This window comes from Camelus dromedarius, chromosome X (genome assembly GCF_036321535.1).
Source record: "Camelus dromedarius isolate mCamDro1 chromosome X, mCamDro1.pat, whole genome shotgun sequence".
In the NCBI taxonomy this organism is placed as follows: Eukaryota; Metazoa; Chordata; class Mammalia; order Artiodactyla; family Camelidae; genus Camelus; species Camelus dromedarius.
Window position 1 is genome coordinate 28,021,081 of NC_087472.1, and position 12,878 is coordinate 28,033,958.

General features: G+C 64.0%; 1 long non-coding RNA gene across 10 annotated transcripts in view; it reads left to right on the forward strand.

The window, feature by feature from the left end:
• Nucleotides 1-12,878, forward strand: part of LOC116152181 (uncharacterized) — a 123,525-nt gene that overhangs the window by 33,404 nt on the left and 77,243 nt on the right. For 9 of the 10 annotated variants that reach the window (XR_010379366.1, XR_010379372.1, XR_010379368.1 and 6 more), the window contains 2 exons: nt 1,247-1,326; nt 7,178-7,257. This is a non-coding gene — a long non-coding RNA (uncharacterized LOC116152181). Of the gene's footprint in view, nt 1-1,246; nt 1,327-5,680; nt 5,836-7,177; nt 7,258-12,878 lie in introns of all 10 variants that reach the window. The other variant, XR_010379367.1, reaches the window with a different exon arrangement.

Genomic DNA, 12,878 nt, shown 5'->3' on the forward strand with positions numbered 1-12,878 from the left:
AGTGCGTTGGAGGTGCCACCGTGGAGGGAGATGTATTATCCCAGTCAAGGCAGAAGCCCTCACCGGTGCACCGTGGCGGCTCCTCACTTGTGCCTCCGCCTTGCGACCCCCTCCCTGCAGTGGGAAAGACGTGGGATTGTTGTGTGCGCGCGCTCGCGGGCTTGAATGCAGGTGAAAGCAAGCCGACGCACAGAGGGCCGTGTCCATCTCGCCTGCTCTGGGACCCCACCGGGCTGACGTAGCAATGTAGGCTCTTTTGCGTTCGTTGGCTCTCAGCGTTGTAGGTCCCCTGGCCTTGGTGTGTCTGTGCAGAGTCAGGTCCTGTCCTGCTAGATCCTCTCCTTTTCTTTTGCGACCACCAGCCAGGGTAGAGTGCCCTTGTCTCAGCTGGGGCGGGGTGCGGGATGCTGGGGGGAATGGCGGGGAGCAGGGAGGAGCCTGCCTTGTTTCACCTGTCCCTTGTCTTTGGACACTAGGGCCCTCTCTTCTTTCTGCCTCCCTTCCTCCCTGTCATCGATGGAGGCGCCGCGCGCCGAGGCGTGCAGAGTCGTAGTTACCCAGGCGCCAGGTGTGCGTGGTGGCGTCACCGGGGTTCGTTTTCCGGGCTCGGCGTCCACCCGGAGCAAAGCTGTGGGGTAGCCGAGCCCGGAAAACTCGCACCGCCCCCCCTCCGACTCCCCCCCCCCCCCCCCCCCCGGTCCCAGGACACAAGGCCTCGTCCCCGGGAAGTCAGTGCAGTGGAGCTGTGTGCGGCCAGGGATGGGAGAGCTTGGTGACTGCTTACCAGCCCGTCATAGGAGCTGCCTGTCAGTGGAGGGTCTGCCTTTCCAGTTGCGGTGGAGGGCGCGGGCTTGCCAAGTTACCCATCGCTATCCCGCCACAGTCCCTCGGGTCCAGAGCCGAGGAGGAGAGCTCTGCGGCTATAAACGCTAAGGTGATGGCTGTGGTTCCCACGGAAGACAGATTGGTGGTGGGGGGAGGTATGATCCAGGTTTGACCCGACACGGTCCTTCCTGTAAGAGCTCCTTCCGTCCGACACCCGCGCAATTTCCAAAGGACGAGTGCGGTTGATTTTTCACACCCTGCTTTCCTCGGAAGTTTTGCTGGTCCCGGGGAGCTGGTACGAATAGTCACCGAAGACACTGTCGAGGTTGCCTGGGCCGGGGCTGCACGCGGCCCGTTGTTAACCAGCAGCGTGGCGGTCCCTCACTGAGTGAAGGGCGTTGGGCTCTCTCTCTCGTTGCAGAGGAGGCAGAGCGCGGAAGGAAAGGTGGAGAAGGGACATCATCGGGGACGTCGGTCCATCTCTAGGCGCTGGTGTTCTGGGTGAGTGAGTGCTTTCTGTTCCCTTCCTTCTCCTCTTCCAAAAGAGTTTATTTCATCATGGGAAAGAGGCAGTGATTCTGGTATGTCGGCAAGCCTCGAGGAGGAGAGACTCCCAAGGTAGGTTCCCGGCAGCGGGGGGACACTGGTGTACTAGGCCGGAGTTTTCCGCCGTGGCAGAGAAAGGCTCTCGAGGCAGGTCGTGATTGTGGAGTGGGAAGGAAGAGATGCTTGGACGAGCATGTGGATCATCCGTGTACATGCGGGCGATCGGCACGTGGAAACTGAGGTCAGTGTCCTGCAGGACCGGGGAGAGTGGAGAGGAATTGGGCCCGAGCCAGGGCCTGGGGCGTGTGCACCTGCGACCGGGACCCAGATTGGCCTCCAGCTTCTGTGGAGCTTAACTGCCAGCGACGTGATCATTCGGCCGCCCACCTCACCCACGAGAAGCCGCGGTCTCAGCCCCAAGGGGGCACAGGCGGTTGGTGACCCTTTGAGGAGATCCAGGCCTGTTAGGCCTTTGGCCTTTTGTGCTGTGAGGGCAGGAGCCCCGTATGCCTGTTCCTCCCCTCGCCTCCTGAGCACCCTTGGGCCCAGCTCGCTCCACCCTGGCACTCGCCCAGGCCGGGAAGGCCATGGGAGGGCGCTCTTGCTGGATTATTGAGAGGTTGCGCCGGCTGGACGTTTGGGAAGGGGGATGCGGACGAGACTGGGTGACCCGTGAGATTGTGTCTCGCCAGGCACGGGCCGGATGTGACTCGAACTCTGTGCCCACACTCAGTGTGTTTCCCAAGGTCTTCGGCTTGGGAACCGATTGCTAAAGATACAGCTGCAGGTCCACTGCTGGGTGCCTCGATGGGGGAGTCCTCGCTTTTTTGTGGTGAAGGCAGCTTGAGAGGACCCCTCAGAGACCAGGCCACTCAGGGTGGCGTACAAGGGTTTGAGGCGCCCGCCCGTCCCCCGTCCCCCGTCCCCCGTCCCGCCAAAGTGGCCAAGATGTTGAGGCACCTTGCTTTTCGCCTGCCAGGTTGGAGCCTGCTTGGCATTTCTTTTTTTCGTCAGCGAAGGGCGGAGGGAGAGGACTGGGGAGAGGCAGGTTGCTGTTTCTGGTGCGATGCTGCCATCAAGAGGAACAGGTCCGCCAGTCGCCAGCCTCGCGGACCCTGTGCTGTCCCTTCCTGGGGAGGAGTGGCAGGGGCGTACAGTCGGGAACAAGGGCCCGGCCCGTGCCCCGGGAAATCAAGAGCTCCGCCAGCGAAGGGGCAGGAGGTGTGACCCGAGGCCTTAGAAGCTCCAGAGACGGGCACCGGGGGAAGGCGCTCGGCCCCCGTCCCGTCCCCCCACACACACCCCCCCCCCCGGCCCCCCTCCGCCGGTGCCTGGCTTGTAGGGTAGAGGAAGTGGAGGCTCCGGGACTCTGGCGGCCGCCATGTCTGGGCGGGACTAGAGGAAGCTGCTCGGTTGGAGCCCAGGCCAGGCCAGGGGCCGCCCTGGGCTGCCCCGGGGCCGCGGGCTTTTGGCCGCGTGCGTGCCCCTTCCCCTGGGAGTAAGAGCAGGTCCGGCCTGGGCAGGCCCAGGGCCCCCGAAGCCTCTCTGGGCCGCGTTGAGCCCAGCCAGAGTTGTGCTGCCATTGGCAGCAGTGGCGGAGTCCGGCCCAGTGCCGCTTTTCTGTCCAGCTCGGGGATGACGTGGGGAGCCTGGCTACCCAGTGCCAAGGGGGCCCGAGGCCCAGCGAGGGCTCGCAGTCGGAGTCCAGAGGGGAACGGCGCTCTCAGGACCAAGGAGACACTGCAGAAGGAGCCCTTCTCCTGAGCCAAGAATTTCTGCCATTTCCCGGGGTGTCCAGGATTCTGGCACAGGCCTGTCGTGTCCTGTCCCCAGGGCTCCCGGACCCACCTCCTCGAGAGGACAGCACAGGAGAGGAGCCGGGCCGAGCGGACCCCTGGGCCATGCCTTTGCAGACTTCGGCTTTGTCCCGAAGAGGCCCCGAGCCTCACTTCAGCGATGAGAAGGAAGGGCCCTGGCTTCCATTCAGCCCTGGCTCTCCAGGTCTTGACCCTGTGGCCCTGTGCTTGCGGCCGCAGCCCAGCGGGGAAATCAAGAAGAGGTCTCAAGACGCTGCGTAAGGCCCACCTCTGTTGGACTGAGCGAAAGGCGCGCGCGCGCGCGCGCCCCCCCCCCCCCCCACCTCCCCTATCACCACCCCTCATCCAGCTTGTCTCCCAAGTGCATACTCCGGGCACACGACCGTTCCTTCTAGACCCTGACTGTCCCCACGGGCCTCTTCTGGAGCAAGCCCTGCGGTGGCTCGTTCCTGCGCTTTGCCCAGCTCTTAACCTGCCTGGGGGTCAGCAGGCTTGCGGGGCCGGGGGTGGCTGTAGCGGTGGTGCTGGTGGTTTGGTGGTAACGTACCGGGCGAGGCTTCGAACTCCAGGAACAAGTCTCCAGGCTGGACCCCTCCCTCCACACATTCCACTTGGCTTTCACCCCTCTTGGAAGGTTGCTGACACCCGCCCCCTGCCCCTTCTTTCACACTTGGGAGCCGGCCGAAACTCTGCCAACAGGCGGTCTCACGTGGGCAGAGCCCTTCCTTGGGGCCAGGGCCTGGCCTCCCTGATCTGACTGGTTCCCTGGCCCCAGGTGGTCTCAGTGTGCCCCCCTGGCTAGGGTCAGCGGCTGCCCCTGCGAACCTTGGGCCCCGTGGGAAAAATCTCCGGCGTCCCCCCAAACAAGAGGACCCGGGTCGTCCACGACGAGGGAGGCCCCCCGAGGACCAAGGCGTCCCCTGGCTGCAGCGTGCCCGTGCCCGTGCCCGTGCCCGAGCCCGAGCCCGAGCCCGAGCCCGAGATAGAAGGCGGAAAACTTTGGCCCTCGATCCCCTCCCTGCGGACGGTGATGTCCATCTCAGCGTGCTGATGTTGGCCCAGTTGTATCCCGTCCCGAGTGGGTCTGGATACCCAGTGTGATACGGGACAGGAAGGGCCTCATGGGGTCCTGTGGGGCATGGCACCCAGACCCTCTGTGGCGGGCGCAAAAGTAAACGAAACACACGCCGAACCGGAAGTGGAGCTGGAACTCGGGATGTGCGGCCCGCCTACGTTGCGCTTCCTTGTCTGGCTCCGGGACCAGACACTAATCGGGAAATTCTCCGTCCTGTCTGCAGAATGCTGCCCCTGACAGGGTGGCCGCCTCCTCCCCCTTTCCCCTCTGTCCACGTTGCTGGACCCGGGGCCTCCGACGGGGCAGCGGCAACGGGTCCTGGGTTCCCCCGGGATCCCACCGGCGGACCTGGGTCCCGCAAGGAGGGCAGAGTTTCGGGGGCCGGACGCCCTGGATGGGGTAGCTTCAGCTCCTGGTTCCGGAACATGGCGGCTGCCGAGGCCACGCCCCCAAGGCTGGGAAGCCCGGCCGGCCTGACAGCCAGGGGCTCCCGGGTGGGCGAGCTCGGCTCCCACCACCTCCTTTCGCTCCCGCACCTTACTCTGGCGGTGTTCCGGAGTTGGCCGCCCCCACCCCCACCCCCACCGGGAATCCTCTGAGTGAACCAGACCCACCCTTCGTCCCATCACAGGCCCTTGCCCACGGTATCCACAGGCAGGGTTTGGAGGCCGTGCTCAAAAAGCTTCCGCTTGATGGCACTGTTGCTCCAGAAATGCCAACCACCCTTGCGAGCGTGGCCTCTCCCTCCGCCCTTTGTGGATCAAAAAAGGCCCAGGGAGGCCCAAGAGCCATCCAGGCCCTGCAAGTGGGGTTGGCTCTACTGGTCTACTGGGGTGTTGCGCGGAGGTGGTGTCTCTCTCCCCTTCGGGGCTTCTCGTGGGCAGAAGGCCGGTACATGTGCGGACAGCCAAAGGGATGCGTGTGTATCCGTGGCTCCATCTCCGCTTCGCTCTAGTCCACACTTCCTGGCGACCGGGGACCCTGTTTATGTCTGCGCACTTGGGGACCGGTACCCATACGGGTCTTCTCAGGCAGAAGCCTAGCTCTCTCAGGACACTGATTCAGAGCTCGAGGTGGCACGGGGACCCGCATGTCCCCTCTTGTTGCGTGGTTGTCTCTCTCCTGCTCTCCTCCAGCTACCTCAACGGGCCTAAGGGCTCCGGAGCAGGCCCAAGAGGGGCTAGGCCACGGGGACAGCGGGAGGAACTGACAGGGACCCGGGGAGCTGGGGTGGATTGTTCCTGCTCACCTCCAGGGGGGCTCGGGAAGTCACTCTGCCAGCGAGTGCCCTCGGGAGGTTGTGGTGGTAGGGGTCCTGGGCAGTGGAGGGGGGGAGGGTGGGGGAGGATGTGCGCGTATGCGTGCGGGTTTGAAGTCCATGGGACAGGTGCAGAGCTCAGTGTCTCCATCCACACAGATACAGGACCTTGGTGAGGGCCATTAGTTCAGCGGACCCTTCTGGGAAGCTCTCCACGGGAGTGTGTTCCGTACTCTACCCTCAAACCCCGGACTCGTTCGCACCTATGTACTTACGTATTTACGTACGTAAGGGTGCGCGTGTGTCGTAAGGAGGTACGTGTACCAGGGACACACGTGCACTTGCGTATGTGTGCGTATGCGTGTATATTCACATAGACCGTTCCTTCTCTCGTACTTTTCCCCTGTGAGTGCGTTGGAGGTGCCACCGTGGAGGGAGATGTATTATCCCAGTCAAGGCAGAAGCCCTCACCGGTGCACCGTGGCGGCTCCTCACTTGTGCCTCCGCCTTGCGACCCCCTCCCTGCAGTGGGAAAGACGTGGGATTGTTGTGTGCGCGCGCTCGCGGGCTTGAATGCAGGTGAAAGCAAGCCGACGCACAGAGGGCCGTGTCCATCTCGCCTGCTCTGGGACCCCACCGGGCTGACGTAGCAATGTAGGCTCTTTTGCGTTCGTTGGCTCTCAGCGTTGTAGGTCCCCTGGCCTTGGTGTGTCTGTGCAGAGAGTCAGGTCCTGTCCTGCTAGATCCTCTCCTTTTCTTTTGCGACCACCAGCCAGGGTAGAGTGCCCTTGTCTCAGCTGGGGCGGGGTGCGGGATGCTGGGGGGAATGGCGGGGAGCAGGGAGGAGCCTGCCTTGTTTCACCTGTCCCTTGTCTTTGGACACTAGGGCCCTCTCTTCTTTCTGCCTCCCTTCCTCCCTGTCATCGATGGAGGCGCCGCGCGCCGAGGCGTGCAGAGTCGTAGTTACCCAGGCGCCAGGTGTGCGTGGTGGCGTCACCGGGGTTCGTTTTCCGGGCTCGGCGTCCACCCGGAGCAAAGCTGTGGGGTAGCCGAGCCCGGAAAACTCGCACCGCCCCCCCTCCGACTCCCCCCCCCCCCCCCCCCCCGGTCCCAGGACACAAGGCCTCGTCCCCGGGAAGTCAGTGCAGTGGAGCTGTGTGCGGCCAGGGATGGGAGAGCTTGGTGACTGCTTACCAGCCCGTCATAGGAGCTGCCTGTCAGTGGAGGGTCTGCCTTTCCAGTTGCGGTGGAGGGCGCGGGCTTGCCAAGTTACCCATCGCTATCCCGCCACAGTCCCTCGGGTCCAGAGCCGAGGAGGAGAGCTCTGCGGCTATAAACGCTAAGGTGATGGCTGTGGTTCCCACGGAAGACAGATTGGTGGTGGGGGGAGGTATGATCCAGGTTTGACCCGACACGGTCCTTCCTGTAAGAGCTCCTTCCGTCCGACACCCGCGCAATTTCCAAAGGACGAGTGCGGTTGATTTTTCACACCCTGCTTTCCTCGGAAGTTTTGCTGGTCCCGGGGAGCTGGTACGAATAGTCACCGAAGACACTGTCGAGGTTGCCTGGGCCGGGGCTGCACGCGGCCCGTTGTTAACCAGCAGCGTGGCGGTCCCTCACTGAGTGAAGGGCGTTGGGCTCTCTCTCTCGTTGCAGAGGAGGCAGAGCGCGGAAGGAAAGGTGGAGAAGGGACATCATCGGGGACGTCGGTCCATCTCTAGGCGCTGGTGTTCTGGGTGAGTGAGTGCTTTCTGTTCCCTTCCTTCTCCTCTTCCAAAAGAGTTTATTTCATCATGGGAAAGAGGCAGTGATTCTGGTATGTCGGCAAGCCTCGAGGAGGAGAGACTCCCAAGGTAGGTTCCCGGCAGCGGGGGGACACTGGTGTACTAGGCCGGAGTTTTCCGCCGTGGCAGAGAAAGGCTCTCGAGGCAGGTCGTGATTGTGGAGTGGGAAGGAAGAGATGCTTGGACGAGCATGTGGATCATCCGTGTACATGCGGGCGATCGGCACGTGGAAACTGAGGTCAGTGTCCTGCAGGACCGGGGAGAGTGGAGAGGAATTGGGCCCGAGCCAGGGCCTGGGGCGTGTGCACCTGCGACCGGGACCCAGATTGGCCTCCAGCTTCTGTGGAGCTTAACTGCCAGCGACGTGATCATTCGGCCGCCCACCTCACCCACGAGAAGCCGCGGTCTCAGCCCCAAGGGGGCACAGGCGGTTGGTGACCCTTTGAGGAGATCCAGGCCTGTTAGGCCTTTGGCCTTTTGTGCTGTGAGGGCAGGAGCCCCGTATGCCTGTTCCTCCCCTCGCCTCCTGAGCACCCTTGGGCCCAGCTCGCTCCACCCTGGCACTCGCCCAGGCCGGGAAGGCCATGGGAGGGCGCTCTTGCTGGATTATTGAGAGGTTGCGCCGGCTGGACGTTTGGGAAGGGGGATGCGGACGAGACTGGGTGACCCGTGAGATTGTGTCTCGCCAGGCACGGGCCGGATGTGACTCGAACTCTGTGCCCACACTCAGTGTGTTTCCCAAGGTCTTCGGCTTGGGAACCGATTGCTAAAGATACAGCTGCAGGTCCACTGCTGGGTGCCTCGATGGGGGAGTCCTCGCTTTTTTGTGGTGAAGGCAGCTTGAGAGGACCCCTCAGAGACCAGGCCACTCAGGGTGGCGTACAAGGGTTTGAGGCGCCCGCCCGTCCCCCGTCCCCCGTCCCCCGTCCCGCCAAAGTGGCCAAGATGTTGAGGCACCTTGCTTTTCGCCTGCCAGGTTGGAGCCTGCTTGGCATTTCTTTTTTTCGTCAGCGAAGGGCGGAGGGAGAGGACTGGGGAGAGGCAGGTTGCTGTTTCTGGTGCGATGCTGCCATCAAGAGGAACAGGTCCGCCAGTCGCCAGCCTCGCGGACCCTGTGCTGTCCCTTCCTGGGGAGGAGTGGCAGGGGCGTACAGTCGGGAACAAGGGCCCGGCCCGTGCCCCGGGAAATCAAGAGCTCCGCCAGCGAAGGGGCAGGAGGTGTGACCCGAGGCCTTAGAAGCTCCAGAGACGGGCACCGGGGGAAGGCGCTCGGCCCCCGTCCCGTCCCCCCACACACACCCCCCCCCCCGGCCCCCCTCCGCCGGTGCCTGGCTTGTAGGGTAGAGGAAGTGGAGGCTCCGGGACTCTGGCGGCCGCCATGTCTGGGCGGGACTAGAGGAAGCTGCTCGGTTGGAGCCCAGGCCAGGCCAGGGGCCGCCCTGGGCTGCCCCGGGGCCGCGGGCTTTTGGCCGCGTGCGTGCCCCTTCCCCTGGGAGTAAGAGCAGGTCCGGCCTGGGCAGGCCCAGGGCCCCCGAAGCCTCTCTGGGCCGCGTTGAGCCCAGCCAGAGTTGTGCTGCCATTGGCAGCAGTGGCGGAGTCCGGCCCAGTGCCGCTTTTCTGTCCAGCTCGGGGATGACGTGGGGAGCCTGGCTACCCAGTGCCAAGGGGGCCCGAGGCCCAGCGAGGGCTCGCAGTCGGAGTCCAGAGGGGAACGGCGCTCTCAGGACCAAGGAGACACTGCAGAAGGAGCCCTTCTCCTGAGCCAAGAATTTCTGCCATTTCCCGGGGTGTCCAGGATTCTGGCACAGGCCTGTCGTGTCCTGTCCCCAGGGCTCCCGGACCCACCTCCTCGAGAGGACAGCACAGGAGAGGAGCCGGGCCGAGCGGACCCCTGGGCCATGCCTTTGCAGACTTCGGCTTTGTCCCGAAGAGGCCCCGAGCCTCACTTCAGCGATGAGAAGGAAGGGCCCTGGCTTCCATTCAGCCCTGGCTCTCCAGGTCTTGACCCTGTGGCCCTGTGCTTGCGGCCGCAGCCCAGCGGGGAAATCAAGAAGAGGTCTCAAGACGCTGCCTAAGGCCCACCTCTGTTGGACTGAGCGAAAGGCGCGCGCGCGCAGCGCGCCCCCCCCCCCCCCCCCCCCCTCCCCTATCACCACCCCTCATCCAGCTTGTCTCCCAAGTGCATACTCCGGGCACACGACCGTTCCTTCTAGACCCTGACTGTCCCCACGGGCCTCTTCTGGAGCAAGCCCTGCGGTGGCTCGTTCCTGCGCTTTGCCCAGCTCTTAACCTGCCTGGGGGTCAGCAGGCTTGCGGGGCCGGGGGTGGCTGTAGCGGTGGTGCTGGTGGTTTGGTGGTAACGTACCGGGCGAGGCTTCGAACTCCAGGAACAAGTCTCCAGGCTGGACCCCTCCCTCCACACATTCCACTTGGCTTTCACCCCTCTTGGAAGGTTGCTGACACCCGCCCCCTGCCCCTTCTTTCACACTTGGGAGCCGGCCGAAACTCTGCCAACAGGCGGTCTCACGTGGGCAGAGCCCTTCCTTGGGGCCAGGGCCTGGCCTCCCTGATCTGACTGGTTCCCTGGCCCCAGGTGGTCTCAGTGTGCCCCCCTGGCTAGGGTCAGCGGCTGCCCCTGCGAACCTTGGGCCCCGTGGGAAAAATCTCCGGCGTCCCCCCAAACAAGAGGACCCGGGTCGTCCACGACGAGGGAGGCCCCCCGAGGACCAAGGCGTCCCCTGGCTGCAGCGTGCCCGTGCCCGTGCCCGTGCCCGAGCCCGAGCCCGAGCCCGAGATAGAAGGCGGAAAACTTTGGCCCTCGATCCCCTCCCTGCGGACGGTGATGTCCATCTCAGCGTGCTGATGTTGGCCCAGTTGTATCCCGTCCCGAGTGGGTCTGGATACCCAGTGTGATACGGGACAGGAAGGGCCTCATGGGGTCCTGTGGGGCATGGCACCCAGACCCTCTGTGGCGGGCGCAAAAGTAAACGAAACACACGCCGAACCGGAAGTGGAGCTGGAACTCGGGATGTGCGGCCCGCCTACGTTGCGCTTCCTTGTCTGGCTCCGGGACCAGACACTAATCGGGAAATTCTCCGTCCTGTCTGCAGAATGCTGCCCCTGACAGGGTGGCCGCCTCCTCCCCCTTTCCCCTCTGTCCACGTTGCTGGGCCCGGGGCCTCCGACGGGGCAGCGGCAACGGGTCCTGGGTTCCCCCGGGATCCCACCGGCGGACCTGGGTCCCGCAAGGAGGGCAGAGTTTCGGGGGCCGGACGCCCTGGATGGGGTAGCTTCAGCTCCTGGTTCCGGAACATGGCGGCTGCCGAGGCCACGCCCCCAAGGCTGGGAAGCCCGGCCGGCCTGACAGCCAGGGGCTCCCGGGTGGGCGAGCTCGGCTCCCACCACCTCCTTTCGCTCCCGCACCTTACTCTGGCGGTGTTCCGGAGTTGGCCGCCCCCACCCCCACCCCCACCGGGAATCCTCTGAGTGAACCAGACCCACCCTTCGTCCCTTCACAGGCCCTTGCCCACGGTATCCACAGGCAGGGTTTGGAGGCCGTGCTCAAAAAGCTTCCGCTTGATGGCACTGTTGCTCCAGAAATGCCAACCACCCTTGCGAGCGTGGCCTCTCCCTCCGCCCTTTGTGGATCAAAAAAGGCCCAGGGAGGCCCAAGAGCCATCCAGGCCCTGCAAGTGGGGTTGGCTCTACTGGTCTACTGGGGTGTTGCGCGGAGGTGGTGTCTCTCTCCCCTTCGGGGCTTCTCGTGGGCAGAAGGCCGGTACATGTGCGGACAGCCAAAGGGATGCGTGTGTATCCGTGGCTCCATCTCCGCTTCGCTCTAGTCCACACTTCCTGGCGACCGGGGACCCTGTTTATGTCTGCGCACTTGGGGACCGGTACCCATACGGGTCTTCTCAGGCAGAAGCCTAGCTCTCTCAGGACACTGATTCAGAGCTCGAGGTGGCACGGGGACCCGCATGTCCCCTCTTGTTGCGTGGTTGTCTCTCTCCTGCTCTCCTCCAGCTACCTCAACGGGCCTAAGGGCTCCGGAGCAGGCCCAAGAGGGGCTAGGCCACGGGGACAGCGGGAGGAACTGACAGGGACCCGGGGAGCTGGGGTGGATTGTTCCTGCTCACCTCCAGGGGGGCTCGGGAAGTCACTCTGCCAGCGAGTGCCCTCGGGAGGTTGTGGTGGTAGGGGTCCTGGGCAGTGGAGGGGGGGAGGGTGGGGGAGGATGTGCGCGTATGCGTGCGGGTTTGAAGTCCATGGGACAGGTGCAGAGCTCAGTGTCTCCATCCACACAGATACAGGACCTTGGTGAGGGCCATTAGTTCAGCGGACCCTTCTGGGAAGCTCTCCACGGGAGTGTGTTCCGTACTCTACCCTCAAACCCCGGACTCGTTCGCACCTATGTACTTACGTATTTACGTACGTAAGGGTGCGCGTGTGTCGTAAGGAGGTACGTGTACCAGGGACACACGTGCACTTGCGTATGTGTGCGTATGCGTGTATATTCACATAGACCGTTCCTTCTCTCGTACTTTTCCCCTGTGAGTGCGTTGGAGGTGCCACCGTGGAGGGAGATGTATTATCCCAGTCAAGGCAGAAGCCCTCACCGGTGCACCGTGGCGGCTCCTCACTTGTGCCTCCGCCTTGCGACCCCCTCCCTGCAGTGGGAAAGACGTGGGATTGTTGTGTGCGCGCGCTCGCGGGCTTGAATGCAGGTGAAAGCAAGCCGACGCACAGAGGGCCGTGTCCATCTCGCCTGCTCTGGGACCCCACCGGGCTGACGTAGCAATGTAGGCTCTTTTGCGTTCGTTGGCTCTCAGCGTTGTAGGTCCCCTGGCCTTGGTGTGTCTGTGCAGAGTCAGGTCCTGTCCTGCTAGATCCTCTCCTTTTCTTTTGCGACCACCAGCCAGGGTAGAGTGCCCTTGTCTCAGCTGGGGCGGGGTGCGGGATGCTGGGGGGAATGGCGGGGAGCAGGGAGGAGCCTGCCTTGTTTCACCTGTCCCTTGTCTTTGGACACTAGGGCCCTCTCTTCTTTCTGCCTCCCTTCCTCCCTGTCATCGATGGAGGCGCCGCGCGCCGAGGCGTGCAGAGTCGTAGTTACCCAGGCGCCAGGTGTGCGTGGTGGCGTCACCGGGGTTCGTTTTCCGGGCTCGGCGTCCACCCGGAGCAAAGCTGTGGGGTAGCCGAGCCCGGAAAACTCGCACCGCCCCCCCTCCGACTCCCCCCCCCCCCCCCCCGGTCCCAGGACACAAGGCCTCGTCCCCGGGAAGTCAGTGCAGTGGAGCTGTGTGCGGCCAGGGATGGGAGAGCTTGGTGACTGCTTACCAGCCCGTCATAGGAGCTGCCTGTCAGTGGAGGGTCTGCCTTTCCAGTTGCGGTGGAGGGCGCGGGCTTGCCAAGTTACCCATCGCTATCCCGCCACAGTCCCTCGGGTCCAGAGCCGAGGAGGAGAGCTCTGCGGCTATAAACGCTAAGGTGATGGCTGTGGTTCCCACGGAAGACAGATTGGTGGTGGGGGGAGGTATGATCCAGGTTTGACCCGACACGGTCCTTCCTGTAAGAGC